At 50.0% G+C, this 23024-nt stretch overlaps 1 protein-coding gene across 2 annotated transcripts in view; it reads left to right on the top strand.

The window, feature by feature from the left end:
* Window positions 1-13951: 13951 nt before the first annotated feature.
* The window catches only part of Agtr1 (angiotensin II receptor type 1), a 47376-nt gene continuing 38303 nt past the window's right edge, over window positions 13952-23024 (top strand). Inside the window, exons 1-2 of one of the 2 annotated variants that reach the window (XM_045131266.1) lie at window positions 13979-13998; window positions 14388-14559. The gene's annotated coding sequence lies outside the window, so the exon portion shown is untranslated. Of the gene's footprint in view, window positions 13999-14387; window positions 14560-23024 lie in introns of both variants that reach the window. The other variant, XM_045131263.1, reaches the window with a different exon arrangement.

The raw sequence follows: 23024 nt of genomic DNA on the forward strand, positions 1-23024 counted from the left end.
TGCTTGTCTTGCTGATCCTCATGGTGGCTGTTGGTAGAATACCATTTATAATTGGGCCTACTGCATTTGGAACAGATTAACTGTCTAAGCTAGCTAAGGAGAGAAGAGTTAAGAGCAAGGAAAAGGGTCCTGGAGAGTGTGAGGACCCACAAGGGGAAAAGTGCTGACAAGACCTAGTTTTTCCATCTTGATATTAAAAGGCTGTTACCTAGGTTCATAGTTGAAGATGATTTGGATTTATATGAAACTTTCTAACATAAAAAAAAAAATTTACCTTATCGTCACAATGATATTAGATCACACAGAAAGATGAGTAATGAAAGTCTACTTAGAGGATCCAAGAGGGCCTAAAGGCTGGAGAAAGAGATGGCTTAGTAGTTAAACATGCTTGCTTGCAAAACCTGGAGGCCCAAGTTCAAATCTCCAGTACCCCAGTAAAGCCAGCTACACAAAGTGGCACATGTACCTGGAGTTTGTTAGGAGTGATAGGATACCTGGTGTTGCCATACCATATCTCTCTCTCTCTCTCTCTCTCTCTCTCCCTCTCTCTGTTCTCCCTCTCTCTCCTTCTGCTTACAAACAAATAAGTGATTAATTTAAAAATTATTTAGAAGACAGCCTAAGCTAATTTTGGCTCCTAGCCAATAACATCGCACCCTCCCACAATCCTTGCAGTTCAGTCAGTCAGTGGGTCTTGTAGAATGTTGAACACTGGGAAAGGATCTTCTCCACAAGTCTCAGGTCACAGTGACCCTAATGCTTAAAGTTAAAACAGCCTAGAATACAGTAAGGTCTACAGAAGGAAGCAGTTAAAGAAAGCAGGAGTTGGGCTGGAGAGATGGCTTACCAGTTAGCACTTGCCTGTGAAGCCTAAGGACCCTGGTTCGAGGCTCGACTCCCCAGGACCCACGTTAGCCAGATGCACAAGGGGGCACATGCGTCTGGAGCTCGTTTGCAGTGGCTGGAGGCCCTGGCGTGCCCATTCTCTCTCCCTCTCTCTATCTGCCTCTTTCTGTCCCTCTCTGTCTCTCTCAAATAAATAAACAAAAATAACAAAAAAAAATTTTTAAAAAAAAAGAAAGCAGGAGTTGTAGTCAATCAAACCAAAAAAAAAAAAAAAAACAAAAACCAATAATAAAAAAATCACACACACAAAAAAAAGCCGGGCATGGTGGCGCATGCCTTTAATCCCAGCACTTGGGAGGCAGAGGTAGGAGGATCACCATGAGTTCCAGGCTACCCTGAGACTACATAGAGAATTCCAGGTCAGCCTGAGCTAAAGTGAGACCCTACCTCGGAAAAAAAAAAAAAAAACACAATTTTCAACTAGACTGAGGGGGCCTAAATTTTAGATGGCTTATTCAGAAAAAGAATAAAACTAGAAATCCTTCCTCTTTGAGTCACTTTTTAGCAAATGCCACTAAGATCAGACCAATATTTAAGAAAATCTCATTGTAAACAGAAAATCGGACATCATCAGTTTTACTTTGAGGTATTTGATTTTTTGTTACCATGTATCAATATTTATTTCAAGGCTTGAAAACATTTAATCAAAATGGTACTGCAATTTCTTATAATACGTAAACACTTAATAGAGTTTTGTATATTTACTTTTTTTTTTTTTTGAAGTAGAGACTCACTCTAGCTCAGACCACCACAGCCAGCTTGATATAGTTTTTTGTTTTTTAATTAGGACAACTAACCCCTGAAGAATATGCCATGGTTTCCAAAAGCAATGGCTGTTTAACAAAATGTAAGGAAACATTGTCAGTGAACTTTCACATGCTTCAGGAGGACATAATGTGAGCTCTAAGCTATTCAGACTAGGCAAACACAAATCGATATGGGCATTTGATTTTGACATTGGAACTTTGTATAACCTTTTAATAAACGTGTCTTAGGGCTGGAGAGATGGCTTAGTGGTTGAGACACTTGCCTGTGAAGCCTAAGGACCCAGGTCTGATTCCCAAGAACCCACATAAGGCAGATGCACAAGATGGTGCATGTGTCTTGCAGTGGCTAGAGAGCCTGGCATGTCCATCCTTTCTCTTTCTCACTCCCTCCCCCTCTCTTGCTCTCTCTCTCTCTCTCTCTCTCTCTCTCTCTCTCTCTCGAATAATTTTTTTTAATTAAAAAAAAATCTTTAATCTAGAAACCTTGGGTTAGGGGTCTGTGAGGGAAGGTGAGTGAGACCTGCTTGAGGAGGAGCTGAGGAACAAGGAAGCTGCCTTCAGGCCAGTCAAGCAGAGGTCAGCGAAAGCTCCAGAAAGTCTCAGCAATGGCCCTGAGGCACAGGTGATGTTCCCTCTAAACCACAGCAAACAGTTTTTCTTAGGAAAAAACAACACAGACCAACAACAAACAAACCTACCCACAAATATTATCCAGATGAAATTTTGGGAGAATGAGTTCTTGATAACAATCAAAACGGTCGGTGGCTGTGCGGTCCTGCCTAGCACACCCCTCTGGCTTCCCGGGAGGAGTCTTGCTGCTCTGTGGAATGGCCACCCGGGTGCTCCAATTAGATCTTAAGAAAAAAGGGAGCAGCACCTGGGATGAGAAGCCCGCAGTGCATCCCGATGGACCTACCAGCTGCCAGCTGGGATACAGGAGCCACAGAACTTCAGGGGCCCTGCGCAAGAATGCATTTCGGCTGCCCACAAGGCAAAGGGGTCAGTGGCCCCAGAGGCAGGTCTCAAGTGACGCCAGCCACTGGTTCCGGTCAGTCTCCATCCCAGAAGCGAGTGCAATCCTGAGCCACACATTTCTAGCCAAATCCACATTGTGCTCACCTGCTTTGATGGAAATTTTCCTTAACTCTCCTTACCAGTGTCTTTACACACCTACAAGTTTTCTGGCTTTGTTTTAAAACCAGTTAAACTCTTATCAGTCCTTTTTCTGGATTCTTTTTTAAATATTTTATTTACTTATTTGAGAGAGAGAGAGAGAGGCAGATAAAGAGAATGGGCATGCCAGGGCCTCCAGCCACTGCAAACAGACCTCCAGACACATCTGGCTCGCATGGGTCCTGGGAAATCGAACCTGCGCCCTTAGGCTGAGCAGGCAATCGCCTTAGCCACTAACCCATTCCCCGGCCCTATCAGTTCTTTTGTGATGTTCTGATAGAGACAGACGGCACAGGATTGTGAGTTCAATTTTCAAGGACATTTGTTTTAGGCCGTCTGGGTTATACTGTGAACTAAGTCTCTCCTCCTCCTCCTCCTCCTCCTCCTCCTCCTTTCCCCTTCTCCACCTTCTGACAAGGAAGAGTTTAACGAAGTCTGTCCACTAGATGTCACACTTGACCCAGTGAAACCCAGTCAACAGTGCTCAAAACAGAAGCACATACGCTTTTGTTTTGACAAATACAAGATCGCACTTTGCATCCTGTTCCATCACCTGTTTCTTTGAGGCAGTGTCCCGCGCCCTGAGAGGGTGCCTGCATTCTGAGGTCAGCTTTGAGCTCGCTGCCAGGGTGCCAAGGCAGGCATGGCTCCGGCAGGGGAGGCGGTCATCTGGATTATGTAGAGACCAACGCTGGCATATAATTTTAGTTGCATTAAACTGTACCCATTTTAAATCATTTCCCATATGCTCTGATTGGTTATTTTACCTACAATATGGGAAACAAAATAATATGCTTTGGTTGGTCTCAACATATGTTTACACATAATTTAAATAACATACAGGGAAGTGTGTGTGTGTGTGTGTGTGTGTGTGTGTATATATATATACACACATATATATATATAATTCAATATTGTCAGTGATATGACCTTAACAAATGGTGATTCAATTTTTGTTGACTACCTATGCTTCCTAAGACAAGCATATGCTTACACAATGAAAAATCATATACAGTGAAGTTATACGTCTTATGAGATCTGAAGGGGACCAATAGTTTGGTCCCTCTGCATTTAGACATGTTTTTATTCTATCCTTGCAACACTACAACCCCCCCCCACACACACACACACACACACCCCACCTGCAGGCAGGGATGATTTGTACAAGACTGCTGCCTTTCTCCAAGGTGGTCTCAGTGGAGATTCTGCCCGCGACGTCCCTTTTGTCCAGCTGGGGGCAGCAGACGCTAGGCAGACTCAGGTCATGAAGGGAAACTGATGCTCACTTTCTGGGGCACAACTGGGACTCGGCTGTTCAGAACATCATGCACTCCAACTGCCTCCAAGAACCCAGACGCAGAAAACTAACTTCTGCCTCCTCGTTAGGAGTATCCCGAGCCAAGGACGCAACCTACCCACTAAGAACAGAACTTGCACCAAGTCTTGCTTCTTTGTTTAAATTTTATTGATGTGTGTGTGTGTATGTGTGTGTGTGTGTGTGTGGGTGGGTGGGTGTGGTGTGTCTCTCATATATTATTCAATAGTGTGTGGCTTAATTTTTAGGAGTTTGCGTGTTTTCTGTCATCTTTTTGTTAATTTCTAGGTTCATTTTACTGTGGTCAGATAAAATACAAGGATTTATTTTAATTTTTCTAAGTGTGTTGAGACTTGCTTTGTATGTATCCTAATATGTAATGTGGTTTAGAGTAAGTCCCATGAACTGCTGAGAAGAATTCGCATTCTACAGTTTGGACTGTATTTTTTTTTCTATACATCAGTTAGGACCATTTTCTCTGTGACATCATGTAGATCCAATGTTTCTCTGTTTGTTTATTTCTTTGTTTGTTTTGGTCCAGTTGAGCGATTGGAGAGAACAGAGTGTCCAAGTCGCCATTACAACTGTGCTCCAACTACATGGCTTTTTTACAAAAAAAGGTTTTGACATGTGTATGTATATGTGGTATATATGCATGTGTGCACATACTTTCGCGTGTGTGAACACATGTGTGCAGGTACACATGTAGGTGTATGTGAGCCTGGCATTGGATGTCATCTTTGATCACTAGCCACCTCTCATTTGAACCCAGCACTTGCCTGGGTTCTTCTGTCTCTGCCTGGGATCACAAGCTGTTCACCACGCACACCTGGCACTTGGGATCACAAGCCATTCACCACGCACACCTGGCGCCTGGGATCACAAGCTGTTCACCATGCACACCTGGCACCTGGGATCACAAGCCGTTCACCATGCACACCTGGCACCTGGGATCACAAGCCGTTCACCATGCACACCTGGCGCCTGGGATCACAAGCCGTTCAACACACACACCTGGTGCCTGGGATACAAGCCATTCACCACGCACACCTGGCGCCTGGGATACAAGCCATTCACCACACACACCTGGCACCTGGAATACAAGCCGTTCACCATGCACACCTGGTGCCTGGGATACAAGCCGTTCACCACGCACACCTGGCACCTGGGATCACAAGCCATTCACCACACACACCTGGCACCTGGGATCACAAGCCGTTCACCACGCATACCTGGCACCTGGGATCACAAGCCGTTCACCATGCACACCTAGCGCCTGGGATCACAAGCCATTCACCCCGCACACCTGGCGCCTGGGATCACAAGCCGTTCACCCCGCACACCTGGCACCTGGGATCACAAGCCGTTCATGCACACCTGGCATTTATCAGTATTGGGGATCCAAACTCTGGCCTTCGCGTTTGTGAGGTGGACACTTTATTTTTAGGTATAAATCCTTCCTTGAGAAATACATGTGAAGATATAAACAAGCATGTTCATTACAGTAATGTTTCTAAAATATTTTTATTTATTTTCAAGAAGGAAGAGAAAGAAAGTGAGAGAGACAATGTGGGCGTGCCAGAGCATCCCGGAACTGCACACAAACTCCACATGCATGTGCCACTTTGTGCATCTGGCTTTACACGGGCACTGGGGATTCAAACCCAGTCTGTAATCCTGGCAAGCAAGCACTTTAACCACTGAGCCACTTCTCCAACCCAATTTTAGTAATATATTTTTTAAATTTTATGTATTTATTTGCGAGCAGAGAAAGAGAGAAACAGACAGAGAATGGGCATGCCAGGGTCTCTAGCCACCGCAAACAAACTCCAGACACATGAGCCCTATTGTGCATCTGGCTTACTTGGGTCCTGGGAAATAGAACCTGGGTCCTTCGGCTTCACAGGCAAACACCTTACCTGCTAAGCCATTTCTCCAGCCCTCTAGTAATATTTTTAATAGCCAAAATGTCAACCCAAATGTCTGTCTACAATGCCAGTGGTAGATACACCCTTACAATGAGATAGACCATCACCGTGAAAGTGAGCAGACGAGAGCCATACGCGACACGCAGAGTTCTTAGCAACATGTTGAACGGAAGAAGCACGATGCGCACAGGACATTCAGCAGTTTTATTCCACTGATGCAAAGCTTCAAGTTGTCTTGCTTGGGCTGTGTACCTGCGTAGAGAAAGCATAAAGAGAAGCATGGGGGGTGGTTAGCATGAGAGTCAGCAGAGTGGTGTGAAGTGAAGGGCTGCAGAAAGAACAGACAGATTCTGGAACCTACTTAAGTGTATACGTGGATTCTTGCTCTGTAATTACTTACCACAGGATATGTCTACCTGCCCCTCTGGGTGCAATTTTCCCCACTGAAAATGCTTTAAAGTTATTACTTGAACTCCCGTTGTTGAAAATTTGGGATTTCATAATGAGGAGCCTTTTAAGCAAGTAATCCCTTTCCAGGAACCTTTGTGCTTTGAAGTAATTTCCTTTGGTTTTGAATCTCTAATTATAACACTCAACAGTTGTGATAAGCTAGAAGGAAAATTCTGAACATTTTGTTTCTGAAATCTTTGAAAAGTTCAACCTATGTGTATCTCCACTGAGGGAGATAATTTGTTCCCAACATGTTCTCAGAACGTGAGGAACCAGACTAGAAAATATAACTAGCATTTTGGTCTGATGAGATTATACTGCAAAAACATCATTATTAATAATAATGACAATAATGTCAGTATTCCATACGTATGTCCCTGAGTGACTTTGGGTTTAGAAAAGATAGTTTATGTCCAATAATAAGGATTAACATCCTGGGGAGCTTTGTCTAGGGAAGGAAGGAAAAGATTTACTGAAATTAAATGAAAATTAGATCAAGATCTTTATTAAAGGTGTGAAATTATTTATTCACAAAATAAGCTAGTCTTCATAGCCTATTTGACTTTGAATCCTTGAAATTTAGAAAATTTCTGTTACCTCTTGACAATATTTTCCTTTCATAATAGAGCATATTAGAGATGTGACTATAAGTAATGAAATTATTTAAACAATGATTTAAACATAGAGTATCATCATCTTCTGTTAATTTCCTCTTGCTTTCCATTTTTGAATAAAATCTATTCTAAAGCACAACTAAAGTTTTCTTTCCTGTCAAATCCTTGTTTTCAAACATACTTTTATTCATTGTTTAAAATATTCATGTAATTACATTTTAGGCTTATTTATCTCTTGTTTTAGATTATTTTTCCAGATGTCTCCTTGTGTTTCCTTGCTAGCACACATAGAAGGACTTGGGAATTAGTGAGCTGAGGGGCTAGGATGGCCAAGTAAAGGCAAGAACAATTGCTGCTTTCTTTGTGGCTAAGGCAGCATTGTTTCTAAGCTCTTCTGGATAGAGGGTGGCCCTAAGCAAGTTCAAACTACTTGAAGAATTTAGTTTCCTAAAACATCATTACTTACACTCCCTTGATATTTTTTTACATCTCCCTAATAACTCCAATTGTTTTGAAAGTAGAAAAAAAATAATGCCGATTTTGTTCTGTTTTGTTTTGATTTTAAGACCAGTTCTCACTATTTGGGCCCAGCTGGCCTTGAGTTTAGATTCTCTTGCCTTCATTTCTTGAGGATTATTCTTCAGGGTTATTGTTAGATGGACAGAGCTTTTTAATGTGGTTAGCATTAACATTTAGTATGGATTTAAAAAACAAAACTCTCAGCCAGGCACGGTGGCTCATGCCTTTAATCCCAGTGCTCCAGAGGCAGAGGTAAGAGATTCACCATGAGTTCGAGGCCAGCCTGAAGCTACATAGTGAATTTCAGGTCAGCCTGAGCTAGAGTGAAACTCTACCTTGAAAAACAAAAATAAATAAATAAATAAATAAATAAAGCACCTCTTGTCTCTATATTTCAACTATTGACAAGCATCCATAGATGGTAACTAGGATTGTTTTGTTTGGTTGCTACTTTTTTGGGTTTTTATTTTATTTTATTTATTTATTTGAGAGCGACAGACAGAGAGAGAAAGAGACAGAGAGAGAATGGCATGCCAGGGCCTCCACCCACTGCAGACGAACTCCAGACACATGTGAGCTCTTGTGTGTCTGACTAACGTGCATCCTGGGGAATCGAGCCTCGAACCAGGGTCCTTAGGCTTCACAGGCAAGCGCTTAACTGCTAAGCCATCTCTTCAACCTGTGCTATTTTTTTTTTTTTTTTTGAGGCAGGGTCTTACTTTAGCCTAGGCTGATGTAGGACTGAGTCTGTAGACCAGGCTGGGCTTGAACTTACCAATATCCTCTCACCTCAGCCTGCTGAGTATTGGGCTTCAAGGTGTGGGCCGCTGTAAGTGCCCCACCGTAACCAAGGGTAGTTGTTGGTTTCTTTCTCTGCTTACCCCCTCAGAAATGTTCTATTTTCCAAATGTGAAAACAATTGTCTTACAAATGACATCATGGAAGTAGGTCCCTGAGTGAGCATGCAAGTAGGAACTTTCTATGTGCATTGATGCACTTACAATCCAAGTTCTAACAGAATTCTTCTGCCAGACAGAATTATTTGAAGGGCCAAACTGAATTCCTCCCAGCCACTTCAGAAGCTGTCATCAAAGCATGATGCACAGGGACAATAAGAAAGACCAGGGTGGCTTCATCCAAGCCTTAATAAAAGACAAATACAGTTAAAGATAGCCTGCTTGTGCTCAGAACCCTCCCCACCTCCACTGCCATTGGCAGCCTCCTGTCTGCTTCATGACTTATCTTAGAGCCTCTCTCCGTTTCCACGCTGCTCCTTCTGCAGTGAAGACATGCCCTCAAATAGCCTAAATCCCCCACCAACAAGAGTGTCTCCTAGTCAGTGCTTGTCTCTTAAAGTGTCACCTCAATTCTCTTTCCTTCTCTGCCAAATTTAAGAAACTATGCAAGTTTGTTTTCTACCAACCTCCTACATTTTTATTTTTGGTTTTTCAAGGCAGGATCTCACTGTAGCCCAGGCTGACCTGGAATTCACTATGTAGTCTCAGGGTGACCTCAAACTCACAGTGATCCTCCTACCTCTGCCTCCTGAGTGCTGGGACTAAAGGCGTGTGCCACCACACCAGTAAACCAACCTCCTACTTTTTTCCCAGCCTAGTAGAGAAGGATTTCTACCCTCTGATCTACTGAAACTACTTTTGCTGCTGCCTCCCATCTGCAACTGCAAATAGTATTTTTAGACTTCACATATTTGAATTGGAGCCTTAACATTCCTCTCTAAAAAGAAACAAAAACAAACAAACAAACAAAACCCCACAACTTATAGCTCAGTCCATGATTTCGTATGGCCCATGAGCTTGGAATTGTCTTCATGTCTTTCACATTTTTAAATCATTTAAAAAAAAATCAAAAGAATGTTTTAGGATCAGTGAGCAATATGAAGAATTCAACTAACAAATAAAGTTTAATTGAAGCATGGTCACCCCTATTTTCTTGTCTACACTGTTTTTCAACAAGGGGACGGAGTTATTTAAGGACCAGGTAGCCGCCAAGTTTGAAAACATTTACTATCTGGATCTGGACCAAAAATCCAGGCCAATAGCCACTGGCCCTCCCTCCCTCGGACAGCGGGTACCAGAGAGGTAGACTGCAAGCAAGCAAGCAGGCATGCCTCCTGAGGGCCAGAATGTTCTTCGGTGCTCAAACATCCTTCTTCTCGCTAAATCAGAGGCCCAGGAGGCCCCAGGGAGGTGACCAGTTGGGCATGTGGGAAACGATGAGTGGCCCGCATCCTCAGAAGACCCCAGCTTCATCATGCACGTAGGCCGTGGTTTCGAGCCTCCTTGTTTACTTTAAAGAGGATCACGGGAAGAAATCCTCCAAAGGGGAGATGTAATCCACGGTCATCTGGGAGGGTTGGAAGAAAGGTCACTTCACCCCAATGAAAATGTTCACCCACCTCATAAATATTCTTAAGCACTTCCTGAAAGTCCACAGTGCGGATCCTGCTGGGCTGCCAACCCTCCTCAGGCTTTGTTGGGCTTTTTGGTTGGTTGGTTGCTTGGGAATTTTTTTTTTTTTTTTTTTGGAGTGGACTATTCCCTTTGCTTTGCTAAATAAATTTTGGCTTGAACTCTCTGTGTCTAGGCTGGATTCTTTCTTTTCAGACTAGAGAACCAATGAGTAGCCACCTTGTAACATAGCCAGGTTCAAGATGCATCTTTAGGAATGTTGCAAGGCCTCTGCAGAGTTTTCCCTTGGCCACTATGAAGGTTTATAGGAGAGTGTAAAGTTCCTCCCGGCCACATGTGCACTACCCAGCCTTGAGCCAGTGCTGGCTCGCTGCTGCCTTGGGCTCGGTCTCTGCGCGCCTTTGGACATGCGTCTTCCCCCTGCTTCCACATGCACCTCCTCTTGGCTTTACTTGCCCGCTCTGTCCTCACTGCCCCCGCCCCTCCTCCCCCCCCTCAGACAATATCTTCATGCTAATGACTTAGAATAAACACATTTCAGCCCAGGGGCCATGCAAGCAGGGTCCCTTCAAGAAAGTAAACTTAAAACCATGTCCAAAATCAAACTCTTCTCAAAATCTTGCTCACGTGTTTTGTGTATTCCTGACCTCTAGGAATAGTATTACTATATATCCAACCTCCCAACTCAAACTGCTCTCTTCATTTCTGCCTTTCTTCTGCCTTCTGCATCCAAGGAATGAATGAATCTCTTCCACCATGTTTCAGATCCCATTAATCACTTGGCCATTTCTTTACATCTTCTACATTTCCCTTCTCAAATAGCTTGCCCATCTCTTTGCACAAGTCGGTTCATCCTTAAAAAAAAAAAAAAATCATTTATTTCTTTGCAAGGAAAGAGAGAGATTTGCAAGGAAAGAGAGAGAAGGAGGAGAGTATGGGCATGCCCATGCCTCTAACCACGCAAACAAACTGCAGATGAATGTGCCACTTTGTGCACTGACTTTATGTGGGTACTGAGGAATTGAACTCACAACGTTAGCCTTTGCAGGCAGGCACCTTAGCTGTTGAACCATCTCCCCAGCCCACGTCTGCTCATATTTGAGTCCACCCTGTATGTTTTCACAAGACTAGGCTTCACCTTCCAACCTAACAAGTGGGGTCCCAGGACACCGCTCAGTGACCCAGGGGGCTCTCACAGCACACGGGACGTGGTACAAATGCTTCAATCTGAACCAAAGGGCGAAGATTACCAAGCCGTTAGTTAGTATCAACCCCGGAGAGGAGTAAGAACAAAGAATAAGAGTTGATAAGGACATACCTGAGCAAAAGCCATGTCGTGAGTGTTCACATAGAAAGATTGTGGAATGGGCCAGGCATGGTGGTGCACGCCTTTAATCCCACTACTCGGGAGGCAGAGGTAGGAGGATTGCCATGCGTTTGAGGCCACCCTGAGACTCCATACTGAATTCCAGGTCAACTTGGGCTAGAGTGAGACCCTACCTCGAAAAAGCACCAAAAAAAAAAAAATTGTGGAATGGAACCCAGTTGGAAAACATGACAACAGTCAGCCATAGAAATGCGAATTTGTCAATGTTAAATTATAGCATAGCTAAGTGAGCATTGCTCATAAATTAAAGTAGTCCCTATGAGAATAAAAATACAATTAACTCAGGCTGAGGAGATGGCTTAGTGGTTAAGGCACTTACCTGCAAAGCCAAAGGTTCGATTCCCAGGACCCATGTAAGCCAAGTTGCACGAGGTGAGGCAAATGTCTGGAGTTTGTCTGCAGCAGCTGGAGGCCCCGTGTTGAATGAAGCCCTCCGGGAGAGTGGGGTTTATCTACAGGGATAGCATTAGGCACAAGTAAATGGGAAGGAGACATTTCCAAGAAATTGATAGCATCATTCCAACTTCTTTTTTTTCTTTTTGGTTTGGATGGGTTCAAGTTTCATCTTTATTTCCCAGTATTGGGGATTGAAACAGGTCCTTCCTTAAGCATGCACTCGATGCTGAGCCTTGCCCCCAGCTCCTTTGCACACTTTTTGTCAAATTTATCCTCTGATTTTCTTGACTAATGCTGAATAAAATTGCTGTTTTGATTTTTTTGGGGGGGTGGGGAATGGTGTTGAGCAAGTCTCATTCTGTAGCCCAGGCTGACCTTTACCTTACAGCAACTCTCCTGCCTCACTCTTCCAAGTGCTGATTACAAGTTTGATTGTCCATTGTGAGGGTGTAAATATGCAACTGATTTTCTATGTTGATCTTGTATTATGCACTGTGCTCCCTTGAACTTAGCTTCAGTAGTTTTGGCTTGGTTTGGCTGATCACTTAGGAGTTTCGACACACAAGATCATGTCATCTACAGGTAGAATTTTTGTTTTGTTTTTGTTTTTGTTTGCTTTCTTTTGCTTTGAGGTAGAGTCCCTCTCCAGCCCAGGCTGACCTGGAACTCACTCTGTAGTCCCAAACTGTCCTCAGACTCACAGTGATCCTCCTACCTCTGCTTCCCAAGTGCTAACATTAAAAGCATGTGCCACCACACCCGGCTCTTAGGAAATATTTTAATGCCTTTCTTATCTGTATAAGTTTATTATTTATTTCTTTTTCTTATTTCAATACAAAGTTGAATAAAGGTAGGTAGAAAAGTCAGACATCTTTGTGTTGTTCTTGACTAAGGCAAAAAAAATGGTCATTCAACATTCAGTATGATGTCAGTGGCTTTCTAATACCTGAATAAGAATTTTATCATGTGTGTGTGTGTGTGTGTCTGCGTGTGTATCTGTGTGTGTGTGTGTGTGTGTGTGTGTGTGTGTGTGTGTGTGTGGAGATTGACATCAGGTGTCTTCCTTTAGTCCTCACGACCTTATTATGGGACAGGCTCTCTCCGTGAACCCAGAGCTCCCCGGTTTGGCTAGCCAGCGGCCGGGCTCCCCGCCTCCACCTCCTGGGCTGGGAAGCAGGCACGTGCCACCACTGCCAGCATCTTACCCGGCTGCTGCAGACCCGCGCCTCTCCTCACACTTGCAAGCCGTGCACTTGTGCCTGCGAACCCGTCTCCCCAGCCCAAATGTAATAATATTAATAATAGTCTTAATAAAAGCAACTCCAGGAGCCCACATAGCAGCAGTGAACATCCACCCTTCCATTTTAGGAGCCCAAACGAACCCACGTTATCTGGGATCCACAGCAGTATCAACACCTGTTTGAGTTACGAGGGGCGCGGCTGGGCTGTCAGGGGCCCTTGTAGTGGAAGGTCAGGTTCCTGGTGCTCAGGTAAAAAAGCTACTAGGGTCACAAAGTGGTGCCTGTGTCTGGAGTTCATTTGCAGTGGCAAGAGGCCCTAGGTGCCCATTCTCTTTCTCTTTCTCTCTCTCTGTCTCTCTCTCTCTCTCTCTCTCTCTCTCTCTTCTCTCAAATAAAAATACTTTCAAAATTCTGCTATGCCTGGAAAAAACAAGAACAGTTCTAATTCTTCCTTGAAAGTTTTCCAAGTTTAAGAGGAAAAGGGGGAGGGACACTGACCTCTGTGCTTGTTAATGCTCCCTTAGCCCGCGCCCTCCTCCCTCTTCGCGGCGACCCCTCCAGCTGCCCCTGCGGTCAGAAATGGGGGGAAGAGGGAAGGGGAGCGGGAGGGGTCGGGACCAGAACGGTCTCCCGGGGCGGGGCGGGGCGGGGCGGGGCGGGGGACGGACTGCGAACCCGAACCGCGGCCGCCGAGCCCGGGAGCGGCCACGCCCCCTCCGCTATAAACATCTGGAGGCTCCAGATGCGGCGCGCGGGACACCGAGGACGCGGCGGGCAGGCGGCCCGCAGCTCTCTCCGCCCAGGCCGAGGGTCGCCGGGCAGCGCGCGGACGGCAGCCCGGGAGGACGGGACGCGGGCGCGGCGCCCCGCTCGGTGAGTCCCCTCCGCTGCCCCGGGGGCGGGAGCGGCGCGAGGCCGGGAGGCTCGGGGTACCCGGGACAGCGCCCCATTTCCCTGCCACTGGCTGCCCGGGCGCAAGGCAAAGCGAGGGGCTTAAGAGACTGGGGAGAGCAACGGTGTAGGTTTATTTGCGGCTTAGTCCAAAAAAAAAAAAGGCATAACTTTTGGACCAGACTAGCTAGAAATCTACAAAACTGGGAAACAAGCAAACAAACTTTAATTCTTCGGAGGGCTTTTAAGGAACTCTTGACTGACCAGGAGGGAGAGACAGAGTGGACACAAGGTCGCTTGAAGTTGCATGGCTTTGGGGTGAAGAGTGACCTTGACCGCTCTCCCCTTCCCTCCCCTGCAAACCCTAACAGCTAGTCCCCGGCACCAGACCCTGTCCCCATCTGGGCCGAACCCCACCACCTGCAAGTGTCCCCAGGGCTCACCGAGTCTCAAAAGGAGGCCAGAGGAAGGCAGGTGTTGACCCCAGCCCCCGCGCGCCCTGGCGAGTGCCCATCTGCAGTGGGGGGCGCGACTTCAGGGAAGGTGTGTTTCCAGGACGGGACAGAGCGCCCCGTGCTCACCTCTTCTCCATCTAGTTCTTGTTTCTGTTCTTGCTTGTGTCCAGTTCTGTCAAATGCCCAGCTCAGTGTCTGCACGGTACACGTCTCGCATGGCTTCTTCCCCAAGCCCCTCTCCAGTGCCGTGGTCTCCGCTAACCGCAATCCTGGTTACCGACACCCTGGTTGGCTAATAATCTAAGTATTCAAATTCCACCACCAACCCTCAGGAGACTTCCTTCTCCGGAAAGTTTGGATGCTTTCTGCCCCTTGGGGGTCACATTTGGAAGATGAGTACATTTCTCTCTCCTGCCATTTCGAGACGAGAAAGTAACAGGGAGGGAGGCTTGAGACCCCTCTCCTCCTGCTGGTGTGTGACTGCTGAGACAAGCGGTGTCTCCTTTTGAAGGTGCTGTGCCCCGGAAATGATTTTTTTGACAGCTACCACCAGAGGGGTCCTGAAGCCCTAGGCGATTTTTACCTTCCCAAATCACAGAGTTAAAAACAAAACAAACAAACAAACAAAAAAAAAAACATGCTGCTGGGGCATGGTGGCGCATGTCTTTAATCCCAGCACTGGGGAGGCAGAGGTAGGAGGATCCCTGTGAGTGTGAGGCCAGCCTGAGACTGCAGAATGAGTACCAGGTCAGCCTGAGCTAGAGTGAGACCCTACCTACAAACAAACAAACAAACAAACAAACAAACAAACAAGCCTCCTGGCATGACTACCTTAGATACCAGTGTTTCACCAGCTCTCAAGGTCCCCTTTGGACAAGGTCTTCTCAGGCTGTGATGCCTTCTCTGCTGGCATCCTGGAGCAAACCCCCACCCCACCTTCCTCTCCATCACCCTTCCTGGCAGCAGGGTAAGGCAAGGAGCCCAGGAAAATGGGAATGGAGGGGCCAGAGAGATGGTTCAGTGATTCACGGCGCTTACTTGTGAAGCCTGACGGCATGAACTCCGGAGGTTCAGTTCCCCAACACCCATGGAAAGCCAGAGGCACAGGGTGGCACATACATCTGCAGTTTGTTTGCAGTGTCAGGAGGATCTGGAACACTCCTTCCCCTCTTTCTGTCATAAATAATTTTTTTAAGGAAATGGACCCTGCTTTCAACAGACAAACAAGAAAAAAAAATGAGCCCTTGTACATATGTGTACAGTAAATCATGCAGGGTCCTTGCTAGAAACAGCTAATCTACGAGAATCTATGCTCAGAAAGAAGCAACTTGAGTTTTCTCTGAAGATCAGAGCAAGTACTCACAAAATTACTTTGTGGCCTACGTATTCACCCTTGACATAAAAAGGGGTGGGCTTCAAGAACAAACAGGATAAAGACATTGATAATTACCATTTAATGAGTATAGCATATACATTATGTCATTCAATCCCAAAAACCTAAAATGAAGATAGCAGTAGGCTGATTTTACGCCTAGAAAGCAAGACTCAAAGAGTTTATGTCGCTTGCCTCGTGCCACCGCCCTCAGAAGAGGCAGAGCTAGCAGGTAGGACCCCCTCATCCTTTCTCCACTCTACCACGTCACCCCCGTCCTTCTTCCTCCACTCTACCACGTCACCCCCGTCCTTCTTCCTCCACTCTACCACGTCACCCCCGTCCTTCTTCCTCCACTCTACCACGTCACCCCCGTCCTTCTTCCTCCACTCTACCGCGTCACCCCCGTCCTTCTTCCTCCACTCTACCACGTCACCCCCGTCCTTCTTCCTCCACTCTACCACGTCACCCCCATCCTTCTTCCTCCACTCTACCACGTCACCCCCGTCCTTCTTCCTCCACTCTACCACGTCACCCCTCATCCTTCTTCCTCCACTCTACCACGTCACCCCCATCCTTCTTCCTCCACTCTACCACGTCACCCCCGTCCTTCTTCCTCCACTCTACCACGTCACCCCCGTCCTTCTTCCTCCACTCTACCACGTCACCCCCATCCTTCTTCCTCCACTCTACCACGTCACCCCCCGTCCTTCTTCCTCCACTCTACCACGTCACCCCCATCCTTCTTCCTCCACTCTACCACGTCACCCCCGTCCTTCTTCCTCCACTCTACCACGTCACCCCCGTCCTTCTTCCTCCACTCTACCACGTCACCCCGTCCTCCTTCCTCCACTCTACCACGTCACCCCCTCATCCTTCTTCCTCCACTCTACCACGTCACCCCCGTCCTTCTTCCTCCACTCTACCACGTCACCCCCCGTCCTTCTTCCTCCACTCTACCACGTCACCCCGTCCTTCTTCCTCCACTCTACCACGTCACCCCCATCCTTCTTCCTCCACTCTACCACGTCACCCCCCGTCCTTCTTCCTCCACTCTACCACGTCACCCCCGTCCTTCTTCCTCCACTCTACCACGTCACCCCCTCATCCTTCTTCCTCCACTCTACCACGTCACCCCCTCATCCTTCTTCCTCCACTCTACCACGTCACCCCCCGTCCTTCTTCCTCCACTCTACCACGTCACCCCCGTCCTTCTTCCTCCACTCTACCACGTCACCCCCTCATCCTTCCTCCTCCACTCTACCACGTCACCCCCTCATCCTTCTTCCTCCACTCTACCACGTCACCCCCGTCCTTCTTCCTCCACTCTACCACGTCACCCCTCATCCTTCTTCCTCCACTCTACCACGTCACCCCCCTCATCCTTCTTCCTCCACTCTACCACGTCACCCCCGTCCTCCTTCCTCCACTCTACCACGTCACCCCTCGTCCTTCTTCCTCCACTCTACCACATCACCCCCGTCCTTCTTCCTCCACTCTACCACGTCACCCCGTCCTTCTTCCTCCACTCTACCACATCACCCCCGTCCTTCTTCCTCCACTCTACCACGTCACCCCCGTCCTTCTTCCTCCACTCTACCACGTCACCCCCGTCCTTCTTCCTCCACTCTACCACGTCACCCCCGTCCTTCTTCCTCCACTCTACCACGTCACCCCGTCCTTCTTCCTCCACTCTACCACGTCACCCCCGTCCTTCTTCCTCCACTCTACCACGTCACCCCCGTCCTTCTTCCTCCACTCTACCACGTCACCCCCGTCCTTCTTCCTCCACTCTACCACGTCACCCCCCGTCCTTCTTCCTCCACTCTACCACGTCACCCCCGTCCTTCTTCCTCCACTCTACCACGTCACCCCCCGTCCTTCTTCCTCCACTCTACCACGTCACCCCCCGTCCTTCTTCCTCCACTCTACCACGTCACCCCCCGTCCTTCTTCCTCCACTCTACCACGTCACCCCCCTCATCCTTCTTCCTCCACTCTACCACGTCACCCCCGTCCTTCTTCCTCCACTCTACCACGTCACCCCCGTCCTTCTTCCTCCACTCTACCACGTCACCCCCCGTCCTTCTTCCTCCACTCTACCACGTCACCCCCGTCCTTCTTCCTCCACTCTACCACGTCACCCCCTCATCCTTCTTCCTCCACTCTACCACGTCACCCCCGTCCTTCTTCCTCCACTCTACCACGTCACCCCCCGTCCTTCTTCCTCCACTCTACCACGTCACCCCCGTCCTTCTTCCTCCACTCTACCACGTCACCCCCCGTCCTTCTTCCTCCACTCTACCACGTCACCCCCGTCCTTCTTCCTCCACTCTACCACGTCACCACCCCTCCTTCTCTCACTCTACTCCACGTCTACCCTCCCGTCACCCCCCGTCCTTCTTCCCTCCACTCTACCACGTCACACCCCCCGTCCTTCTTCCTCCACTCTACCACGTCACCCCCCGTCCTTCTTCCTCCACTCTACCACGTCACACCCCCGTCCTTCTTCCTCCACTCTACCACGTCACCCCCCGTACCTTCTTCCTCCACTCTATCCTCGTCACCCCCCGTCCTTCTCCTCCACTCTACACGGTCACCCCCCGTCCTTCTTCCTCCACTCTACCACGTCACCCCCAGACCTTCTTCCTCCACTCTACCACAGTCACCCCCTCATCCTTCTTCCTCCACCTCTACCACGTCACCCCCGTCCTCATCTTCCTCCACTCTACCAACGTCACCCCCAGTCCTTCTTCCTCCACATCTACCAACGTCACCCCCCGTCCTTCTTCCTCCACTCTACCACGTCACCCCCTCCTTCTTCCTCCACTCTACCACGTCACCCCCCGTCCTTCTTCCTCCACTCTACCACGTCACCCCCGTCCTTCTTCCTCCACTCTACCACGTCACCCCCTCATCCTTCTTCCTCCACTCTACCACGTCACCCCTCATCCTTCTTCCTCCACTCTACCACGTCACCCCCCGTCCTTCTTCCTCCACTCTACCACGTCACCCCCCGTCCTTCTTCCTCCACTCTACCACGTCACCCCCCGTCCTTCTTCCTCCACTCTACCACGTCACCCCCGTCCCTTCTTCCTCCACTCTACCACGTCACCCCCGTCCTTCTTCCTCCACTCTACCACGTCACCCCCCGTCCTTCTTCCTCCACTCTACCACGTCACCCCCGTCCTTCTTCCTCCACTCTACCACGTCACCCCCGTCCTTCTTCCTCCACTCTACCACGTCACCCCCGTCCTTCCTCCTCCACTCTACCACGTCACCCCCGTCCTTCTTCCTCCACTCTACCACGTCACCCCCCGTCCTTCTTCCTCCACTCTACCACGTCACCCCCGTCCTTCTTCCTCCACTCTACCACGTCACCCCCCGTCCTTCTTCCTCCACTCTACCACGTCACCCCCTCATCCTTCTTCCTCCACTCTACCACGTCACCCCCGTCCTTCTTCCTCCACTCTACCACGTCACCCCCGTCCTTCTTCCTCCACTCTACCACGTCACCCCCGTCCTTCTTCCTCCACTCTACCACGTCACCCCCCGTCCTTCTTCCTCCACTCTACCACGTCACCCCCGTCCTTCTTCCTCCACTCTACCACGTCACCCCCGTCCTTCTTCCTCCACTCTACCACGTCACCCCCGTCCTTCTTCCTCCACTCTACCACGTCACCCCCGTCCTTCTTCCTCCACTCTACCACGTCACCCCCCGTCCTTCTTCCTCCACTCTACCACGTCACCCCCGTCCTTCTTCCTCCACTCTACCACGTCACCCCCGTCCTTCTTCCTCCACTCTACCACGTCACCCCCCGTCCTTCTTCCTCCACTCTACCACGTCACCCCCGTCCTTCTTCCTCCACTCTACCACGTCACCCCTCGTCCTTCTTCCTCCACTCTACCACGTCACCCCCGTCCTTCTTCCTCCACTCTACCACGTCACCCCCCGTCCTTCTTCCTCCACTCTACCACGTCACCCCCCGTCCTTCTTCCTCCACTCTACCACGTCACCCCCCGTCCTTCTTCCTCCACTCTACCACGTCACCCCCGTCCTTCTTCCTCCACTCTACCACGTCACCCCCCGTCCTTCTTCCTCCACTCTACCACGTCACCCCCCGTCCTTCTTCCTCCACTCTACCACGTCACCCCCGTCCTTCTTCCTCCACTCTACCACGTCACCCCCCGTCCTTCTTCCTCCACTCTACCACGTCACCCCCGTCCTTCTTCCTCCACTCTACCACGTCACCCCCCGTCCTTCTTCCTCCACTCTACCACGTCACCCCCGTCCTTCTTCCTCCACTCTACCACGTCACCCCCCGTCCTTCTTCCTCCACTCTACCACGTCACCCCCTCATCCTTCTTCCTCCACTCTACCACGTCACCCCCGTCCTTCTTCCTCCACTCTACCACGTCACCCCCGTCCTTCTTCCTCCACTCTACCACGTCACCCCCGTCCTTCTTCCTCCACTCTACCACGTCACCCCCGTCCTTCTTCCTCCACTCTACCACGTCACCCCCGTCCTTCTTCCTCCACTCTACCACGTCACCCCCGTCCTTCTTCCTCCACTCTACCACGTCACCCCCGTCCTTCTTCCTCCACTCTACCACGTCACCCCCGTCCTTCTTCCTCCACTCTACCACGTCACCCCCGTCCTTCTTCCTCCACTCTACCACGTCACCCCCCGTCCTTCTTCCTCCACTCTACCACGTCACCCCCGTCCTTCTTCCTCCACTCTACCACGTCACCCCCGTCCTTCTTCCTCCACTCTACCACGTCACCCCCCGTCCTTCTTCCTCCACTCTACCACGTCACCCCCGTCCTTCTTCCTCCACTCTACCACGTCACCCCCGTCCTCCTTCCTCCACTCTACCACGTCACCCCTCTCCTTCTTCCTCCACTCTACACGTCACCCCCGTCCTCTTCTTCCTCCACTCTACCACGTCACCCCCGTCCTTCTTCCTCCACTCTACCACGTCACCCCCGTCCTTCTTCCTCCACTCTACCACGTCACCCCGTCCCTTCTTCCTCCACTCTACCACGTCACCCCCGTCCTTCTTCCTCCACTCTACCACGTCACCCCCCCGCATCCTTCTTCCTCCACTCTACCACGTCACCCCCCCGTCCTTCTACCTCCACTCTACCACGTCACCCCCTCATCCTTCTTCCTCCACTCTACCACGTCACCCCCGTCCTTCTTCCTCCACTCTACCACGTCACCCCCGTCCTTCTTCCTCCACTCTACCACGTCACCCCCGTCCTTCTTCCTCCACTCTACCCACGTCACCCCCAGTCCTTCTTCCTCCACTCTACCACGTCACCCCCGTCCTTCTTCCTCCACTCTACCACGTCACCCCGTCCTTCTTCCTCCACTCTACCACGTCACCCCCGTCCTTCTTCCTCCACTCTACCACGTCACCCCCCGTCCTTCTTCCTCCACTCTACCACGTCACCCCCGTCCTTCTTCCTCCACTCTACCACGTCACCCCCTCATCCTTCTTCCTCCACTCTACCACGTCACCCCCGTCCTTCTTCCTCCACTCTACCACGTCACCCCCCGTCCTTCTTCCTCCACTCTACCACGTCACCCCCGTCCTTCTTCCTCCACTCTACCACGTCACCCCCGTCCTTCTTCCTCCACTCTACCACGTCACCCCCGTCCTTCTTCCTCCACTCTACCACGTCACCCCCTCATCCTTCTTCCTCCACTCTACCACGTCACCCCCGTCCTTCTTCCTCCACTCTACCACGTCACCCCCGTCCTTCTTCCTCCACTCTACCACGTCACCCCCCGTCCTTCTTCCTCCACTCTACCACGTCACCCCCGTCCTTCTTCCTCCACTCTACCACGTCACCCCCGTCCTTCTTCCTCCACTCTACCACGTCACCCCCGTCCTTCTTCCTCCACTCTACCACGTCACCCCCCGTCCTTCTTCCTCCACTCTACCACGTCACCCCCGTCCTTCTTCCTCCACTCTACCACGTCACCCCCGTCCTTCTTCCTCCACTCTACCACGTCACCCCCGTCCTTCTTCCTCCACTCTACCACGTCACCCCCCGTCCTTCTTCCTCCACTCTACCACGTCACCCCCGTCCTTCTTCCTCCACTCTACCACGTCACCCCCTCATCCTTCTTCCTCCACTCTACCACGTCACCCCCGTCCTTCTTCCTCCACTCTACCACGTCACCCCCGTCCTTCTTCCTCCACTCTACCACGTCACCCCCCGTCCTTCTTCCTCCACTCTACCACGTCACCCCCGTCCTTCTTCCTCCACTCTACCACGTCACCCCTCATCCTTCTTCCTCCACTCTACCACGTCACCCCCGTCCTTCTTCCTCCACTCTACCACGTCACCCCCGTCCTTCTTCCTCCACTCTACCACGTCACCCCCGTCCTTCTTCCTCCACTCTACCACGTCACCCCCGTCCTTCTTCCTCCACTCTACCACGTCACCCCCGTCCTTCTTCCTCCACTCTACCACGTCACCCCCGTCCTTCTTCCTCCACTCTACCACGTCACCCCCGTCCTTCTTCCTCCACTCTACCACGTCACCCCCCGTCCTTCTTCCTCCACTCTACCACGTCACCCCCGTCCTTCTTCCTCCACTCTACCACGTCACCCCCGTCCTTCTTCCTCCACTCTACCACGTCACCCCCGTCCTTCTTCCTCCACTCTACCACGTCACCCCCGTCCTTCTTCCTCCACTCTACCACGTCACCCCCGTCCTTCTTCCTCCACTCTACCACGTCACCCCCTCATCCTTCTTCCTCCACTCTACCACGTCACCCCCGTCCTTCTTCCTCCACTCTACCACGTCACCCCCCGTCCTTCTTCCTCCACTCTACCACGTCACCCCCCGTCCTTCTTCCTCCACTCTACCACGTCACCCCCGTCCTTCTTCCTCCACTCTACCACGTCACCCCCGTCCTTCTTCCTCCACTCTACCACGTCACCCCCTCATCCTTCTTCCTCCACTCTACCACGTCACCCCCTCATCCTTCTTCCTCCACTCTACCACGTCACCCCCGTCCTTCTTCCTCCACTCTACCACGTCACCCCGTCCTTCTTCCTCCACTCTACCACGTCACCCCCGTCCTTCTTCCTCCACTCTACCACGTCACCCCGTCCTTCTTCCTCCACTCTACCACGTCACCCCCCGTCCTTCTTCCTCCACTC

This window comes from Jaculus jaculus, chromosome 12, assembly GCF_020740685.1.
Source record: "Jaculus jaculus isolate mJacJac1 chromosome 12, mJacJac1.mat.Y.cur, whole genome shotgun sequence".
Classification (NCBI taxonomy): domain Eukaryota; kingdom Metazoa; phylum Chordata; class Mammalia; order Rodentia; family Dipodidae; genus Jaculus; species Jaculus jaculus.